Source organism: Pleurodeles waltl, chromosome 5, assembly GCF_031143425.1.
Source record: "Pleurodeles waltl isolate 20211129_DDA chromosome 5, aPleWal1.hap1.20221129, whole genome shotgun sequence".
Taxonomy (NCBI): domain Eukaryota; kingdom Metazoa; phylum Chordata; class Amphibia; order Caudata; family Salamandridae; genus Pleurodeles; species Pleurodeles waltl.
In genome coordinates this window covers 362,600,044-362,619,500 of record NC_090444.1, presented here as the reverse complement: position 1 = coordinate 362,619,500, position 19,457 = coordinate 362,600,044, and the positions used below count along the sequence as shown (strand labels likewise).

At 42.2% G+C, this 19,457-nt stretch overlaps 1 protein-coding gene across 2 annotated transcripts in view; it reads right to left on the bottom strand.

Moving 5' to 3' along the window:
- Nucleotides 1-19,457, bottom strand: part of TASP1 (taspase 1) — a 628,686-nt gene that overhangs the window by 487,851 nt on the left and 121,378 nt on the right. The window contains exon 1 of one of the 2 annotated variants that reach the window (XM_069234108.1): nt 2,604-2,640. The exons of the other annotated variant lie outside the window; for it this stretch is intronic. The gene's annotated coding sequence lies outside the window, so the exon portion shown is untranslated. Of the gene's footprint in view, nt 1-2,603; nt 2,641-19,457 lie in introns of those variants that run through there. 2 annotated transcript variants of the gene reach the window in all.

The following is a 19,457-nucleotide window of genomic DNA, read 5'->3' as shown; positions in this document are numbered from 1 at the left end:
TAGTTCAATAAGGTTTTATTGAAGCAGCTGCATCTTAGATAATAAAGCATGTACTGCAATAACTAGGATGATGAAGCACGACAGGATTAAAATTGTGAAAAGGAGAGTAAAACATAAAAATAACACTACCATATTGTCACTACGTTTTTTTACAATAGTTCCTACCTAGACAATGTTAGAGCACAGCATGTCAAGCTCTAATTCTACCCTTCAGGTTTCCCTGGGAAGATATCATCCCTCATACCGGAGCAGGAGGCCTGTAGTCTACATAAGCAGATGCAACGAAGCACTCATCAATCAGCATACAGTTGTGGTCATCTGGCTGGAATATCCCCTCTAACGTACATGGGTCAAAGTATAAAAAAACAGCTGATGTTCCAAGAAAGGATGCCCATGTAAGACTATGTATGTTTCTGTGAACATTAGAGACAAAGCGCACCACTTTTGCTGGCAACCTATCTTACTGCGGCCTTGATAAAAGCACAGAGTGAAAGAAATGTCTTGTTTAAAAACGCAATGCTGGGCTAGGCAAAGAACAGCTAGATAGAGAAAATAAAACAAGACTGCAAATGTGGCTATTGTTAAAATAATAAAAACAAAGCTGAATAAAATATTTCTAGGTTAATGAGCACAGCGGCAGGCCTAGTGTGTTAGAATAACATGTATAAAACTATAGCTAAAATGGCTACACAACACATTATTAAGCATAGGAATCTGCCTTACAAAGCCCTTAATATTTTGATAACAGGACTTGCATTTTCTGCACACAGAATGGCTAGCCCTGTTTTTTTACTTTAGTTTAATGAAAAGTGATGTACGTAGAACCATCTTGATCACATTCTGCGACAGTCTTGCCTACATAGGTTAGGTGTGCTTCCTATAGCATCTAAATGATTTCTACATGCTTTTCAGCTTGATGGCTACATACTTAGCTTCAGTGTCAAGACACTGAATATTTGGGCTAATTAGCTTCACCGCTGCAAAGGATATGTTTTGTGTGCTTTTAGGCTCTATGTGGCTTCACCTTTCTACTTCCTAGCCCTAACTCTCTAGATTTTAGATGCATCTGTTCATTGATTGGTCCGAATATGGTGTTAAACAAAAATAAGCCCTCAACTACGTCTATTCAAACCAAATAGTGAAGACCCAAACGAGTAGTACCGAACAATGAATAGAAACAAAGTTCTGGAATCTGTCCAGAAGATTGTGCCCATTTTGTATTTTCCTAAATCCCACGGTCCCTCATATGTATCATTCCGTACAGGTAGCCCCACCAGCCATTGCTACTTTGGAATCCATGTACTAAATAGATGCATAGTCACCCTCTCAATCGCTGTGCGTATCCTCTGCCATTTTCTCTTTTTTAGGAGAGTTGCGGTAAGTCTCTGCTTTCTCTGGCCTGGTCAGGTACTGTATCTGTTTGACCGCCACTATTTTGGCTTGCTCAATCTCAGTTGCTGAGGGCGCCTCTACTCTGCTTCTGCGGCTCATCCTTTTCCACACCAGTGGACAGGACAATAAGGAGTGGTTTCTAGGGCTTGGATCCGCAGTTATTCCTTGTCTCTCCTAGCGATCAAATCATGTGCTTCTTTCATCAGCGTTAAAGATGAGCAGAAATAGGCAGCCCCATTGGTATTGTAGGGTTTGAAAGCAGAAGTACTATGTAGCTATATTAAGTCCTGAATGCAAGCATTGCCCCTGCCAGCTCCTAGAAAAATAACAGATCATGCCTATTGTAGTTCACTTTGCCTTCCTTCCTCCCTAACAATATCACTCACTCTTTTTCTGCAAAGTAATGGGCCCTAGTTACGATATCTGTAAGGAGCTCTTTTCAGTGGTTCATAGGGATTACTCTATGTGTGCAACAGAGCATAGGGGTGTGGGGGTGTCATCCAGGTAACCACTTATTATGTGGAAGAGTTTGGCAATATATCCCTTAATGTCCGCTCCTTCTGTCCCTCTTTGCAGACCCCAATATTTATATATTATTCCGACAAGACCTGTTTTCAATGTTTTCCTCCATTATCAGTAATGCCTCTTATTTTGTTCTATTATCAAATTTCTGTGACTCAGGAGGCTGTGATTTTCTCTTTGTGCAATGTCATTGTTGTGGGTACATTAGCACATCCAAGAGCTTGATTACAGTAAGATGCTTATGCTTGCAACATTCAGACTTATTTGGGTATATTTATTACATCCTTGAAGATACAAGTTTGCAATGTTCAATGCTGGTTATATGTCTCATTTATTATAATCAATGTGTGCTGATTATGCACACTGTTTTCTTCCTGCTCCAGCTGTAACTTTCAAAACATGTGTTCTTCACAATGTGATCTGTATTGAAAATGTGCCATAATCAGGAGGATAATTGCTAATTTCCTTAACAAGCAGTCAACTGCCTTTCCACCTGAGCCAACTGAAACTGCCAAAACATGTGCTCTTCAAATGAGATCGGTATTGAACATTTGCCAAAATCAGGAGGATAATTGCTAATTTCCTTAACAAGCAATCAACTACCAAAAGCCACATGTGCACATTTTATTATTTAAAGATGCGTGTGAGTCTGAAGCCTTGCTTGGCTTTGTATATATTGCTCTGCTCACCAGTTTCCAGTCAAGTTGAGTTCCTTGTCCTCCTGCCTACTTCCAGTCAAGGTCCAGTGCAAGTCAAGTTCCTTGTCCTCTAGCCTGCCTCCAGTCGAATTCCAGTGTTCCTCATTCTCCGACAAGCTTCCAGTAGAGTTCCAGCATTTCTCACCCTCTGGACAGTCTCCAGTCAAGTTCCAGCAATCCTCACCCTTCGATCTGCTTCCTGCGGAGTCCCGGCTCTCATCTTCCGTCTTCTGCTGACGATCCTGTTTTTCCTGTATAAAAGAGAAAATAAGAAAGGTGAAAAAAAACAGTTTGGGTTCTTCTGAAATTTTCCAGCAAGTAACTTCATTTCAAGGTAAAGAAAGATTAATCGCATAAATGAAACAAAACAGAGCTAGTCTTTTAAATAATTAATGACAAAAAGAACTAGCATGATACATCATTTGGGTGGGAAACCAAGACACCACTAAGCAGACATTAAGGAAAGACATTTTTCCTGTAACAAGCACTCCCCTGAGAGTTAGGAGATTGGAAATAGAGCAAGTTTATCAGAACTATTATAGGCAAGAGATTACGCCAGAACACAAAGAAGCTCTTTAGTCAAGTTGATTGTTTTTGAGTTTGGACATTGCTTCAGAGACTCTGAAAGTATTGTAAAAAGAGGAAGAGACTTGTTCAGCCTTATAGAAACATATGCATAATGTGTCAAAAATAACTGACATTCTACAATGTACAATAGTTAATGCAAGTTCAGTGTATTAATGAAGGAATTCTTTTGCAGCCCAGAATCCTACAAAAATAAGAACCCAGTATTTTGGGAAATCAGAAGTCCTGACGCCCAACACGACACGCAGTCCAAGGTCCAGCAGCCCGATTCTGCAGTCCACGAAGCAGAAGCTGGTATTTTCTTTTTTTGTTTCCCAAGATATTCTTTCCCTTGAGGATGTGAGAGAGGGCAATGTATTCTTCATTGCGGTCACATTAGACCTCACCGGGATTGGGAAAATGCCATCGCCCTATTAGAACGCCTGGAATTCAGGTGAGTGGCTCGCACAGAACAGTCATGCACTATATGGCCCATTAAGCTAACATCTTAATTAGAATCCTGCAAGCATGTTTTAAGATCTGACTAGTTAGTGCCCACCTCTTCTTCAATCTCCTGCAAGAAGTGCTGAAGGAAGTCCTGTGAAATAATGGGATTCTGTGTCTCTGTAACTTCCTGTTCTGAGGACGACCTGGACAAATGAGGATGTCCTTCTTTCACTTCTCTTTTAGTTACATTAGGATATAACATGTCTTTTAAAGACTGGACTCTTGTGTTTCTTGAAGTTTCCATCATGAACAGTTGTGTCTGTCCTCTTTTGTATTTATAGTGTAGTTTTAAAATGTTTAAGAAACATTTCATGTGTTGTCTGGGTGTGGTCTTCAAAGCAGTCTTTGTAGTCTAGACTGCATTAATATATCAAGTGATCTGAAATGTTCTTCAAGAAGCTAAAGATAGAGATGCCCTTTGGGGTTAACTCTGGTATCCAAGCCACTGGACCAATGATTCTTCTTTTACTTACAGATAAGTATCAATGCCCTCACCACACTTTTTATTTCTTAGTGTCCTGGATTGCCAAACCTCCACCCTATATTCCAGAATCTAGGCTTTATCGATGTTTACCTCACTTGTGAGACAAGCTACTACATTAGTGTGACATGGACTCTCACCACTGCTTCTTTGATTCCTGGGGCAGGGCTAAGATAGTGGATGACTTGGGTGAAAAATGCACTGTGTATTGGTTTAGTTATTTCAGTGAAGTTCAGTCATAGCTATTAATGCGGAGTGCCCCTAGTATAGTTCAGCCCAATAAGTATCGGTTTAAGATGTTTCTGGCCTGTGTCAAAGTCAATTCAGCACTTAGACATCAGAGGGCTGTTGAAGGCTTGCAGGCTCTGCAACTACCATGGTTTCATTTGGCATCTACCTGCAATATGTGAGAACTGGGTGGCACAGCCAGTGTGTAGGGTTCACCCCACTCAGTCATGACGTAAAACCTCACCACCCTTTTTTATGCACATAATGCCAGTGCTCATTCACTATAGTGTCGAAAACTAGTCTGCCTAAATTCTAGGGCTTCCCGGCAGTCCCCTGACATCATGCCCTACAGCTTCTCCCCTTCCTGAGGTACTGCACCTCCAAGTTGGTGATAATCTTTCTCAAAGGCCCTTTCCCTAGCGCTTGGTGTAGTCGCAACCACGCTCGGCTTCACAGGCTCAGTCCATTCTTCCTCACCTCTCGGCTGAAACTTGTGAAGATGGTCACTCATCTGGTTTCTTCTGTGAGTTGATTCTGGGGGCTCCCATCAGCCATGCACAATGAATGATTGCTACGAGGACACATTGAGGTCTGGCCTCACACTTCCTTTGATCATTTATAATCTGTGATCTAGTAAATCAAAATGGCAGGTGCCAGACAACCCTATTGTGTCTTCATTCTTCCAGTACAGAGTCAAAGTGTTACAGTGTGGAGCTTGAATCTGGCATCAGAGCATTGCAGATGGTAATGGTGTCCTGTTATGCCATGGAACCATCGGATGGATTAGTTTGTCAGTTGAGTTCTATGGGATGGACCAGACCTCTAGTGATTCATGCCTTCTCAATTCCCATGTCAGACCATGCAACCGTTCTTCATACTTTAAATCCAGCAGCTGTGTTTAGATCGTTAAGAAAATTCCAAACTTCTTAAGCCCACCAACATATACATTTTACTACTGCTCATCATTTACATCCACAGCATAAAGGTTATTCTAGTGGTAAGCATGGCTGGCTTAAGACACAGCACAGAAAGTTCTCTACAGCCCTGAAAAAGGCTAATAGCCCTGGTACCACAAAGAGGTGTCACAGTAGATGAATACAAAATTGCAAGACAAACTTGGGTTGAGGGCAAACTCAGATTGGAGTTAGAGGCTGTCTTTTCTGACACTGTTCCATAGATTTCTGGAACGTCATCACAACAACTATCCAGGGCAAGAGCCAAAGACAGTTAAAAGAATTAGCTGTCCCTGTTGACACCTGGGTTCATCATTTTAAAACTTTGTACTTGCCCAATAATGAGTGTGTACCTTCAGATGATTATGCTAGACGCGCCATGAATGAGTCAGTGTTCAATTGCAAACAGTTTTTTCAATAGCTGATATTTTGACAGCTCTCGATTTCACTACAAGGAATACTGAGCATACCACAGGTGATTACTCAGGACTGTACCTCGGTCAACTGAGATTTCGCCCACCAAGCCACCTAAGGCAAGAACTAGCCATACACAAATCAGTCTTGCACTGCTCCAAAGAAACAGTCCAGAATGGACTCCAAGGCCAGGTCTCCTATGAATAGGAATACAGGCGACCCAAGACTGGTCTCAAGTCAGTTAGGCATCATCAGTGAGGTATGGCTTAAGTCCTGTGGCTCAGTGAGCACGGGTCTCAAACCTGGGCATACTCGTTCCAATTAGGGCATCACTCTGAGGAAACTAAAAAAGTAATGGGTGGAATGCTTGAATTAATCTCACCCACCGGTAATTTCTCTGGCCTTAACCCAGACAATTTATTTTTTCTCACCTTGTCACTTCAGATGGGAACCATCCATATGCAAACCAACTTTGACCATACTCCAATAATAACAGTTAACAGGTCCCTTCTGAATGAGAACACGAACAATCCCAGACAGATTTCAACTGAGTTAGACTTCATCAGCAAGGTATAGATTGAGTCGTCTGGCACAGTGAGCTCAAGACTCACGTCTGGGAATATCTATCAAACTGAGGAAAACATAATTGGGACTCAATTCACGAATGACCTACATATGGGCATCTGTTTTAAACCAAGTTTTCAGAACATCATATTAGGAAACCTCTCTCAGGAGAGCTGGAACAGGTTTCAGAGTGGGAGTGCTGACTATTGGTGATTGCTCACTTTTTTGTTTGGAAAACATACATTTGTAACTGAACTAACAAAGGTAGTAAATCAGCCCATGATCTTCTGATATGGCATGTTGGTGATCTCACCAAAACATTTTCATAAAACATGGATAGCTGGGGTGCTTTTTAAAGATGAAGCACTTATTCCTAAAATATGGGTAAGTTAGGAGATAATTGGAGATTCAATTGTGCCTGGTCATAAGAAGTGGGCACATTCTTCATTGAAACGGCTAAATGGTGCAAACAAATCAATATTTTTAACCACTGGGCAGCCCGACCTTAATTGTCTCTTACAAATATGAATGTTTGCTTTAAAGACAGATCTAATTTAGAGACTATGGGCCACATGTAGGAAGCTTTTTTGAGGTTGCAAATGGACCAATTCATAGAACTGTGCCATTTGCAATACCAAAAATGCTTTTTTTGATGTACAAACTTGCTACAGAATCACAATTTAGTTTAGCGAATCAGTATTTGGAGGGGGCGTGTTTAGGGTATCCCTTCCAAATACCGATTCACGTTGGTATGTATTAATGTTTTGCAGCTGAATTCCAGTCGCAAAACATTAATATTTTATCACTATCTCGAAGGAGTTGGTAATGCATTTGCAAATGGGGAGGGGTCCCCCAGGGACCTTTTCCCCTTTGATAATGTTAAAAATATATATATATTTAGGAGCAGGTAGTGGTCCCATGGATCACTGCCTACTCTTGTGCTTTATTAAAAAGTAATCAAAGACGTGGTGATCTGATGACACCAGCAGGCCTCCATGATTGTGATTGCTGTAATTACTAATGGGTCACAAACTGCAACCTACCTCGTTAATATTCATAAAGTAGGTCAATTTGTGACCACAATAGGAATCGCTATTTTAAAAGTAATCCATTAGTACATTATGAATAGCGATTTCTAAATTGTGATCCGGTAAGAAACGCAATATAGAAATCACAATTCCTAATGTTAGTACATCTGACACTATGTGTATTCAACTAATGAATCACAATTTTCAACAGTATCCATATCCAACATTGCTCCACATCTAAAAAATCATGTTATGGCCTTTCAGAAGTGTTATAGTATAGTGTTAGGTGGTGGTACTATGGATGCACTAAACAATAGTGATTAACAGTAAAAGTGTGTCCAGTTTATAGACTAGCACACAGTGTAAGCAATGTCTATCACCTCAACTTAATAATAGGCATCAAACCTGTGTCATAGTTACAAAGCACTGTTGGAAAGACAGCCATTATATCTGGAAGTATGGGTGAAATACTTTAACTCGAAATTACAACAAGTAGGTACACTTGAAGGAAAAAGGCCATCACGACTACTCTTCCTTACAACTAAACCACCTTCCCAAGAACCACCTCAAGATTAACATTTTAACTGACACCCCACCATTTCACAAACCACTCACCAACTAGTCACTGCTCGGTCCCACCACCATTTCACTTACCAACCAGTCACGGCATTGGTTCCACACTCCTTACCACATATCTCCCTCTCTGCCAAAAAGACAAACAAACTAAGAAACATATTACTTAACCAACAACATAACACACCACAGGGGTCACCAAAACCCACACAGAACCACAACCAACCACACCACAAAACAAACCAATCAATTGTTTTAGGAATACACTTACAACATGCACTGCATCGGAAACTATTACCTTATGATTTATCTGGTATGCTTGTTTCTTCACAATTGCAATTGGTCCCTTATGAGTCCAGATTTGCCTTTGCCGCACCTTGACAAGGCAGATCTAATCGCAGTTGGAAGCTCAACCTCTGGAGCACAGTGCTCATACACATTTTTTCCATCTTGTGACTTCACATTCTCAAATCCACCTTTTCAGATGGTAACCCTATCAAAAACTTCAAAGATTGCCGTCTTCCACCCTCACTGTCCTTTTAAAATCCTGGTTAACAACTTGAGGAGAATACCAAATTGTGATCCTTTCCCATTTTTGACTCTAACCAATTGCCCAACCAAGACCTTCTGCTTAGAAACACTCTCCTTTGCATTACTCATTTGTTGTCTCATTTTGACTTCAGTACTGACCACGTGTTCCTGCCGCATCTTAGAAACCACATCAAAACCAACATTCTGACACTTCCTTAACTTTCAAGGAAAGAACTTGGAACCAGGATCAGGGCCATGGAAGTATTGAAAAGTCATGCAACCTGTAGCAGGGAGGGTGCAGATCATGCATTACTATGACACAGCTTGAAGTCCTTTCCTCCTACTTAAACCATTACCTCTCGGTAACCACTTTATTACATCTCTCCACCTGACGATTAGCTTCCAGTTAGAAAACAAAACCTCTTTTGAGCACAATGACTCAATGGCTAAGATACTCACTCATTTGACTGCTCGAGAATTGAGGACCATGTCCAAACTCTGCGGTAATCCTTCTCTGGAAAAAAACATCATATAAAAATTCACATGTTGACCCTGTGTGCACCTTCACATTCATACTGACCTTTGGCCATTTTGGAAAGTAATTTTTCAATACTATTTCAAAAGCTTCTTCACTGTAGAAGAAAACCGTGCACCTCATTTCCTGCATAACAGTTTCAAAATTCTCATGCCTCTAGCTATGTTTACTGCTGCACTGAAGTTCAAATCAGAGCATATTCTTAACTGTTCTTGTACTTTTTTGTTCTTACACCTCATGAGTACCTGATTGCTTAATACTTTCTAGTAAGTGATGTTCGCAAAGTCATGAGAAATGGCTAATGCTCGCAGTCTGTTTTCCTGCTGGTTACTGCAATAAAATGTGTTTTGTTTCATTGATATTCCAGTCATATCTTAATCTTAAGGATGTGCAAGCCTCTCCTAGCATGCAGAGGAGTTGCACTGAGGACAGTGTGTATGGGTGATTCAAATTCACCCTAGCCTAATATTCACCACAGCATCCCACTCACAGCACATAGGACAAGTGAATTTTGATAGGTCATGTAGTACTGCTTAATTCTTGGTAATTAACTGTAGGATAGAAACAATTAACTCTGGTTCCAAGGATATCTTGGGTATTAAGTTGATTCTACGGAATACCTCCGCAGTGAAATATAGACATATTGATGAGATTAAAATTTGCATCCGCTAAGATGCTGAAAAAACCTAATCTCATATACTCCACTCTCTTCAAACTCTTCTTGCCTCTATTAAGCAGGAATGGCCTGTGATCTTCGCCAGGGAGTGTAATATACACTTTGAATCCCTTGAACCATCCTCATCCTTGTCACTAGCAGAAGACGAGGAGTAGGAAATTCCCGAGCTATGGCCAAATCTGGTGAAAAAATGGTATAAGGTAGCTAATGAGCTCTATCACCTAACCTTAGAATATGAGCTAAGAGCAAGAAATGGGTGCTCTTAATCAGACCACCCGGCTAAACCTACCTTCAAGAGGGGCAGATCTTTAAGTAATATTGACTATATATCCTTGGCACTTACTTAGACTGTGGCCTTTCCTAAGTGACATGAAGGGTATGTTTCGCCCCAATAGAGCTTTAGTCTTAGGCCTTTCTGCTGACATTCTCCTTATCTCTCAGGATTGCAAAATTGAGTCTCATCTAGTGCCACTGACAGGCACTAACAACTAAAGGAATGTGAAATGGGCTGATATAATTAATAAAACTCTATTACTGGGCAAAACTTATCACGCTCTTGTTGACTTTTTCAATTTACATGAGACAGCTGATTTTGATTGGAGTAATTCTGTTTGCTCCACTCTGAAATTTGTACTATTTTAAGACCATTTTTCTTGATCCGTGCCAGATGGAAACCTAACCCAAATTTTTCTTGCCCATAGTTCAGAAGTCAGTGCAGAGAGGTGAAGTAGGGGCTGACTGGATCCATTAGAAAGGGCGATAAAATTGAATTCATTATTGCCAGAAAGGCATATGTCAACTATGGGGCCAATAGGAGAGAATGGGAGGAGGCCCAGTGGGCTGAAATTACTGATACACTGACAAGGGAAAAGACCTCAGCCTTCTGGAGACTTATTGTATTTGGCAGCAGATCGAGTTCACCCCAGCACGATTCATCTGTCCCTTCTGACAAGGGGGTTCCCCCGTTTACTTTTCTTTTTAAAGAACGTTAAACTCGTGTTAACTTCCCATGATAGTACTGAGCATAAATAATGTCCCTCGGGGTTTCAGCTGCCTGAATGCATATCTTCTGTGTGCATTTTCTCACTGAAAGAAACTGAGGTTGCCTTACATTTAAAGTGGGGAAAAGTTCCATGCCCGGAGAGTATACCAGGCGACCTGTTCCTTTGTGAGTCTGAAGTCTGTATACCTTATCTGAATATCCTCACCAATGAAGTCGCAGGGGGAAAAGATCTACCTGAGACATGAGGCAAGGCTATTATCCCCATCCATAAGAAGGGTGCGAGAGATAACCCAGGGGATTATAGGCCTATTAGTCTTATAGATATAACACAAAAGATCTTTGCTAGGCCTGTTCTTGCACGGCTACAGACTTGGATGAAAGACCATCAGATCCTGTCAGATTTTCAGGCACGATTTTGTGAGAAAATAAGCACAATGGACCAGGTGTTTCAGTTTTCATCTGTTTGCTGGAAATATATAACACTACAAAAAGACCATCGCTATGTGGCCTTCATGGATTTGAAGGCTGCATTTGATTTAGTCCTCAGAAAACGCATGTGGCAGGTACTTAGACATTATGCTATCCTGATGATCTTTCACACATTCTTATTTAATTACATACTGATACTAAGGCTCACGTTAGGTGGAGTAGTCAGGAAGATCTCACCAATAGGAGTCCATTAATTGAGGGGTAAGGCAGGAGTCTCTACTAGCCCCCACATTGTTCTGTTTGTATTTTAACGGTTTGGTAGGGTGGATGAATAGATGTCAACATAACACTCCAACATTAGCAAACATCAACACTCTGGTGTTGATGTTTGCTGACAACACGTTACTTATGCCATGCACACCTGTATGCCTTCAACAGTGAAATAACAAGACTTGACTCCCCCAGCGATGTACTTGGAGGGGCCCCCCTCCAAACGCACTCAGGAGCTCTCAAGTCAGTTTACTAGGTACTGTGCTGAGGGGGACCCCTGGAGCCCTGTCCCCCCTGCACCACAGGGAGGTATTTGCCATGCCACTGGCCTTCAAGTTTTATTGGGGGCATTTCAGAAGTTCTGTGTGAAAAGAGACCTCAAAATAAATACTGGTAAAACAAAGTTTTGACACAGTATTACTTAGTCCTAAATTGTTTAATTAAAATACAGGCAATTAAGTCACTTTTTAGAAAATACGAAAATTGTGATTGGAACAAGTGCACTTTACTTTCACAAAATACAATAAGTGGAGCGTTGGGTGTAATTCTGGATTAATCTCAGCTACAAATATTTCATCTAAGCCAGAGTGATGGGGTTTCTTCCAGTACAAAACAGGTCAAAATATATAACTGTGTTAGATCATAAAAGTGAGTGGGCAGAGTCAGGAGATCTGGAGAATGCAGCGTAGAGTAACAATCCGGAAGTGAGCGCTCTAGTGGATCTGGAAGTGAGCACTCTGTATCTGCAGAGGACAAAATTAAGAATTACCATCTCTTGCGATGAGGTTCGCAGGAAGAAGAATGCCAAGGTAAGGTGAACAGCAAGCAGAAGATCAGCTAAACAGGAGGAGGAGTTACAAGGAAAGTGATCAGAGGGGGCAACAAATGCCCAGTTATACAAACCAATGGGATGGAAGGTCTGGGCCAGGAAATTACCTGTAGTACTATATGCCAGTAGGTGCCATTGACAGGAATGTGTTGAACTTTTATTCAAACGACGGCCCTGTACCACACTGAACATGGCAAAACATCAACAAGATGAGTGAAAACTAGTCTTGAATATTATGCTATTAGTTTGAGAAACAGGTTTCTATGGTCTTTGGCATTGAACATCTTCCTCAGTCTGTTACAACAACAGAAGTGCTATGATCATAATACCATATTCTGGGAATTCCAACGCAGTGCTCTTCTTATGTTCTAAAAATAAACTATTAGTTCATTGGAAGGGTCCTTATAAAATCCTAGTATGATTACTCCTGTTCCCCATCATATTTACCTAATACAAGAAAGAAGGAATAAATCTTCCATGTGAATCTATTAAATAATTAAGAAGAAACTGGTTCCTTCCCAGTTAAAGACCCTCACACAATCATAGTAATTACTAATTCCAAACCTCTTGAAATACTAACTCTTGATCGCAGTGCAAACAAGACCATAGTTTCTCTCTGATTCTCCAGGCTGTACTTTCTTAATAAAACAATATATCATTACATCTCCAAAACTTGTAGTTCATAAACATCATATTGAATTCCAACAGGACAAGAAGTGCTGCAATTCAATATTTTGGATATGTAACCACATGTAAATAAAATGCAAGCTATAAAAGAGACACCAGTACCAAACACTAGGTAAGAAGTGAGAGCATTTTTGGGTCTGGCAGATTACTATCAGTTTTATCCTACACTTGTGTTTGCTTGCAAGTCCTTTCATTAACTTAGTTAAAACAGTGCCTGTATTGCAACACCTAAATTCATAGAACACTGTTTAAAAGCTTTTGAAAGACTGTTTAGTAAAGGTAGTGCTCTGCAAAGTCCTGACTCTCACTGAAGTTGTTTGTTCTTCAAACAGATGCTATGGAAGTGGCAATGAAAGCAGTATTAACCAAATAGGGAGAGGATGGACAAGACAGTCCAATCTTAAACTGCTTCCCCATGAGAGTCATTACTCAACTATTGAAAATGAGTGTTTGGTAATAAAGTGGGTTCTGGATTAACTGCAGTATTATTTGATAGATGTCTGGTTTTGCAACCTTTTTATTTGTGGACTCTTCACAAGGCTAACAACCAGTGAACCAATGTGAATTACTTGTCTCGGATTCCTTCTTCTGATGTATCCAATGAGCAGATGCCTAAGAGGCAGATTGGTGACAATGTTTCTCTCACTAAAGAAAAGAACATAACACATTAAGGGTCAGATCATACAGCAACTGACTATCAAATGCCGAATACACCCAGGGAGTAGGTGGAGTTAGGCGATCCCAGAGGACACTATGTAGAGCACTAGTCCAGAAGTGAGTGCTCTGATGGGAGGATATCTGCAGAGGAAAACATATTTAATGACTTTCTCTCCAGGCTAGGTTGCTGGTAATACAAAAGGTGAAGAAGAGGCGGAGGAGCATTGATATAGAAAGTGGGAGTCCCAAGAAAGGAGAGTGGAACTGCAACCACCGATCAGTGGTTAACAAGTAGACACTTAGTGGAGGGTGGATAGCAGACTGAAAAACGCAGAGAACCGGGGCGAAACAGAGGAAACAAAGAAGACTTTGGTGACACGTGAACAGGACTAGACAAAGAAAATATTCAAAGTGAGGAAAACTAAGGAGATGAAGCAGGCAATGAACACCAAAGAGAAAGCGGAGAGCTACCTACCAAGAGAATAGTAAACTCTTTCAAATTTGGCTACCACAGGGAGAGATACGCCGAATCCCCACATACCACAACCCCATTCAGGAACCCTGACCTGAGACACCTATTTGATTAGTGGTATAAAAAAGGAAAAAGTGTTAATCATAAAGGCATATAAAAAGAAAAAGGGAGCACTTGTTACATAGCTTAAGGATCACCCTTGAGATGTATGGTGAAAAGGGTGCTGTGATGTGAAGGAACTGGTCAAGACCTGCAAGAAGGGAGAACCTCCTCATCAGGAGAAAAGGGCATTTCGTCTGACAGCCTACAAATGTGGCATAAATATCAATCTCTTGGAGTCAGTGGAGGCACAAAGAATGCTCAGCACTTTGCAGCTGAGAAACAATGATTTACCTGATGAGAGGATTCACTTGTGTGTTCTATGAATGCGAGGATGATGGGCAACAGGCATTGTTTAGACCTCACAACCAAAGCCAATTGAAACAGGCATTTCCAATTCAATGAGTCTCGCGTTTGCTCAAATAAGAGATATAAGTGTTGTAAATTTCTAACTGGACATTTCTTGCCACATAAATTGAAAATGAAAAGTAAAACAGATGACATAAACAAGTCAATTCAAAGCGCCATGGCCGCCATAAGCGTGAGCGCGAAGGAGAGACACAAAAGGATAAAGACGTTTGCTCGCAGTCAAAAATATCATCAAACGTGCAATTATCCATGTAACAATGTTGGTTGGTCCCCATGGTGGTAACAAAACCGTCCCAAGGCGGGACCAACATAAATCGTTTACCATTGTCATCAAAGGATTTTTGAAAGGCAAGCCCACGAACGAGTGAAAGTGATGGGCGTGAGGTGGGCGTGTTTAAAAGCCCACATAGATACCAACACGACGGAAAAGCAGCACTTGCGCGCAGCTACTCTTGACCTAAAAATGGATGTATGGATGTCAGTGTAAAGCAAAACGTATTTAGGGTCACCAGAGGCAGAAATGCAATTTGCAACATGACAACTGCTTTTAGCTCCATGACAGCTCTGTATTTTAAGAATCACAAGTTGAAAAGTTTAAAATATGTTTTTTTGCCACTGTGCTCTTGGTTTGTCCGTGAACACTCTCTAGACTCACAAACATTGCGTTTTTCTAACTCACAGTGTACACTCTCTTGCGGAGGTGGATGTTGGCATTTCTTTCGATATGGCACTCTGGGGAAGGACACCTTTGTGCAAGGTCAGTCTTTAACAGACTAAGAGCCTTGCATTTGTCACGTTCCCTTTAGGGCGGTCTTCCGCAACATAGACTCGTTTTCCCACCTCTATGTCGCAGTACTCTGCAATATATCACTTACCTCCCATCTTTTTTCTAACACCATTTCTGAGATTTCTTCTGACCCATGAACTCAACACACGAGAGTCCTTGCCCAGTACTCTATTCTTCAGCAACATGAACTGAGATTTTGTTTTGCCCAGTACTTCACAGCTCCTACAACAGTGTTGCAAACGTCCATCATGACCGATTAACTTCCTTGTACCATTTCCTGCTTTGCTTTCTCTCCCTCCTGTTTTTCTTCCATGTAGGGAGATGGGATCATTATTACCATGAGTCAGTAATGCTCAGGTGACTGTGGCAGCGGGTTTACACCTACAGGTTACATTGTTACTCGATTCCTGTTTTTCCTACCCTAACGACTGTGGTAATCTTAAGAAAATTCCTACAGCTTAATCTCCTGCAATTTTGCTTCAGCTGGATGCCGTCCTCATTTACTATGGCATGGGGTTTTTGAATGCCAAGTTCCTCTACTCCATTTAGAGGCCCATCAAAGAGACACCTATTGCTTCCATGCAATATTCAGAAGTGCTAGGCAATACTGTTTCAGCAGCAAGGAGTCGTCCTTACTTCTGGCAACCTTGACGAGCGAAGAACAAGTTACTTACCTTTGGTAAAATTCTTTCTGGTGAAAACTATCTAACAGCAGATTCCTGACTTTAAAATACTCCCCAAGTATCAGCCTGGCTCTGCAAACCTTTCTTGACAGCACTCCCAGATGCTGCTAGGTGGCTCTGCACTGGCTCCATAACAGCCCAGAATTGACAGAGCCGAGTATATAAGCACCATTCCTGTGCACTAACGTCAGTTACTTGCTTTTCCTGTTCTGCACCCTCAGATGCAGAACATGAACAATTTTTGGTGGCAGTGTGCTGAATACTAATTTAAAACCTTTTCACATGTTAAAGAGGCCATGCTACGGAAATGGGAGATGGGAGGGCAGTGAGGAATCTGCAGTTAGATAGAGTATCCACTGCACAGGAAATATGTGTCAATGTCTACACCCAATTATTTAATGTATGTACTTTACTCTGAAACATTCTGTACAGCTTGTACGTCCTCTTGCCAAACCGGTACCATGTGTAAACACATGTTTGTTTTTTTATTGTTTATGTCCTCATGTGAAAATCAATTAAAATAGTAAAAAAAGAAAGACAGAATATCCAACAGAAAGAGTATTACAAAAGGTAAGTAACGTGTTCTGATAAATACTTCTAACCGCAGGGGAAATTGAAGAACGCTGGCAGAGTGGCGGAATGCCCAATGAGAAAGGAAACCACGCGCCTTTTCACAGGAACGACTCCTGAATCCTCGGCTCCAACTTGTCCAGGAAAAGGGTGATGTAAGGCGGTTGCACTGAAAGTGCCTGCCATAAACTCATGTGACAAGCTGACGCAATTGTAATGAGGAAGACAGTCTTCAAAGTCAATAATAAGCATGGGATCCTCTGCTGCATTTTTCTTCCTGCTTCTGCCCCACTCTCTTCTCAAGCATCTTCCTGCTCTCTTTTCCACCCTTTTTGCTGCTCCTTCTCTCCCCCCCCTTTGCTGCTGCTCCTGTCCATTTTCTGCCTGTTTCTCTCACTCTCTACTTCAGTCTTTTCCCAACTGCATCATTCTCACTTTATTCCTTCACTCTTTTTTGCTTTCTTTGCTGTTTTCTGCACTATTTGGGCCTTTTTAGTCCACTTTTGCTGCTGCTCCTTTTTCTCCTTTCCCCGCTCCTTTCTCCGGATCCTGCTGCCTCCACATTCTCCTGTCTCCAACTCTCCTTTCTGGCTTTTTGCCACCCTCGCCCACCGCCTTCTAGCACCCCTCCCATGACCTACTTAATGGAGGCCACGTGCAGCGGGTGCTCCACTGGCACACCAATAGCAAGTCCGTCTGCGTCCAACAGTGCCTGGACTGCGCCTGGCACCAGGAACCATGGTCCAACTGCCACCCACAGCTTACTGTCCTTCATGGCCTTGACCAAGGACACCGCCACAAACAATGACACTGGGGATCATCACACTCCACGGTGGGAGCTTTCACCTGCACCCTCTGCCACTTCACCAGCCACAACACGCATGCCCCCACACCTCAAAGACAAATCCGACCAGAACTCCGACAATCTCCTTGACAGCCTTCAACATATACTTGTACGCCCTTGCCAATATAGTGAGATGCCACTGACTCAACATTATATCCTACGCCGACAACACGCAAGTCAACCTCTCGCTCTCTGAAACCTCCATTGCTTCCAGAACCAACTTCCACCAATGCATGACCAGCACCGCCAACTGGATGAGAAATGGCTACCCCAAGTTCAACATAGACAAGACGGAAGTCTTCATCTTGGGCAGCGACAACTCTCCCTGGAACGCCTCCTGGTGGCCCACAGAACTAGGCCCCACTTCAATCCCAGTTGAGCACGGCAGGACCCTCAGTATCATCCTGGACAGAAAACTCACCATGAGCTCCCATGTCAATGCAGCGTCGTCCTCCTGTTTTTCCATTCTGTGGGCATTACATAAGATTTTTAAGTGGTTTCCTCGAAACACATCATCACCCAAGCCCTTGTCACCAGTCGACTGGACTAAGGAAACACCCTCTATGTGAGAATCGATGCCCATCTAGTTCAAAGCCTTTAGACTATCTAGAACACTGCAGTAAAACTCATCCTGGCTCTCCCTCATCGCACCTACGTCACCCCACCTCAAAAACTCTACTGGCTTTCGGTTTAGAAGAGATGCCAGTTGAAGCTCCTTATACACATGTTTAAGGTCCAGACACCTCCTCTCCACTTCCCTTGTGCTGGCCCAAACGCACTGCATACAATGCCACAGAGCAGGAGGACGTTTCCTTCTTCTACCTCACAACCAAAGCCTGGAACAGCATCCTCCCGCACCGCAGGACCTCCCCTACTCTACAGGAGTTCCATAGAACACGAAAAATATGTCTACTGGAGAGATCTGGATGCCCTCACGGGTGACAAGTCGACCTATACAGTCATCTGATTGATTGGTTGATTGATCAAAGGGCATACACATAAAGAACATCCAGACCAAGTTAAGGTCCCACTGTGGCATCACAAATGACTTGGGATGAAACATGTGTTTCACCAAAATAGGTGATCTAAGCAAGGACAGTTGATCTGGTAAACACAGATAGGCTGAAAGGGCTGACAAATAACCTTTAATACTGACCAGTGCACAGTCTTGCTGGGCCAAAGATAAACTAACAAAAGAACGTAAAACATCTTTGCTGGTCAACTATCAGTTTTATGAGCACCACACCAGGCCACAAACCTCCAACTCGTAAAACTTTCAACATTGCTCATTCTTGACTATAGCAAAAAGATCTAATCAAGGTTCTAGCCAGTGTTGCCTCTTGTGATTTGCCAGACACTGACTACTTATCTTGTCCACTCTGGCATCAATGGACCCTGATAGGTGAATCATGAACGAAAATACCCTGCCACTCCAATCAACTCCAGAGGAGCAGAGGCTCCCGACACAGAACCCAGGACCACATTCCGCCCTGCTTGTTGCAGTAGCACATGGCAATGGTGCTGTCTGTGAGAACCTGCACCATGCTACTCTTGATGGCCAGTAGGAACGTCTCCAGAACCTGACGAATGAGCCACAACTCCAACCACTAATCGCTACCTCTGCAGATGACCTCTTCAACTCTGAAGGGATGTGCCCATCACCACCGTCAACTCTAGGTGGGGAAGGGAGAGGAGCCTATCGCTGGACCAATTGCATTGAGCAGCCACCACTGCTCATTGTGAGTCACCTTATTCAAAATGTGGATAACAGTTAAATTTCCTTGATACAGGGTCAACTAGAACTTTAGGTTCCATTGGAGAGCCCATTTGTACCACTTGGCACAAATGACAAGGAAGATGCGGAAGGCTGGCAGACCAACAAAGCTATGAGCTGCTCTCTCCAACATCCAGGATTGAGGCTGATATCATAGCCCAAATATCATGGTGTCATTGTAGTCGAAGAAAATCCCTAAACTGCATGGTGTCTAGGACATCTCCAGTGAATAGAAGCTCTTGCGAAGGAGTAAGGTGCATCTTGGGTTCATTGATAGTGAACTCCAAAACTGTCAGGAGGTTTACCATCGTCTGTACG